This window comes from Marmota monax, unplaced genomic scaffold (assembly GCF_021218885.2).
Source record: "Marmota monax isolate L192 unplaced genomic scaffold, Marmota_monax_Labrador192_F-V1.1 WCK01_AAM20220418_F8-fsc00149, whole genome shotgun sequence".
In the NCBI taxonomy this organism is placed as follows: domain Eukaryota; kingdom Metazoa; phylum Chordata; class Mammalia; order Rodentia; family Sciuridae; genus Marmota; species Marmota monax.
This window is the reverse complement of record NW_026693170.1, coordinates 2,082,161-2,082,735: the sequence shown is the minus strand read 5'-3', so window position 1 is coordinate 2,082,735 and position 575 is coordinate 2,082,161. Positions and strand designations below refer to the sequence as shown.

The 575-nt window shown below is 46.8% G+C and overlaps 1 non-coding gene across 1 annotated transcript; it reads right to left on the bottom strand.

Annotated features, from left to right (window-relative positions):
* Positions 1-503: 503 nt before the first annotated feature.
* On the bottom strand, positions 504-575 carry Trnaa-agc (transfer RNA alanine (anticodon AGC)). The gene has a single exon. It is a non-coding gene; the product is annotated as a tRNA-Ala (tRNA).

Genomic DNA, 575 nt, shown 5'->3' with positions numbered 1-575 from the left:
AATCCGACCCAGGATCACAAATATAGTTGCTATAGTTGGCACCTTGAGGGTCCCCTGCAAAGGCCCATGTCTTGATGACTTGGTCTCAGGGTGGGGTGCTTTTGGAAGGTTGTGGGACCTTTAGCAGGTGGGTTTAGTAGAAGGAAGTCCAGTCATCAGGGATGTGCCCTTGAAGGGGATATCAGGCCCCAGCCCCTCCTCTTCCTCTCTCTTTGCTTCTCAGCTGCCTTGGGGTGAGCAGCTGCTTCTGCCACGCTCTCCTGCCATGACATACTGCCTTGCCCCAGGCACAAAAGCAATAGGCAAACTGACCAAGGACTGAAATCTCCAGAACTGTGAGCCCAAATGAACCTTTTCTCTTTTCAACTTGATTAGTTCAAGTACTTTGTAAGAGTAACCAAAAACTGACTAATACCATTGGCATTGGTCTTTAGTTCTTATCTTTTCTTTGTGCTGCACAACATTGACATTTTTTTTTTTTTTTGGTTTTGTTTTGTTTTGTTTTATGATGCTGGGGATCAAACCCAGGGCCTCTTGCATGCTAGGCAAGTGCCATACCACGGAGCTACACCACA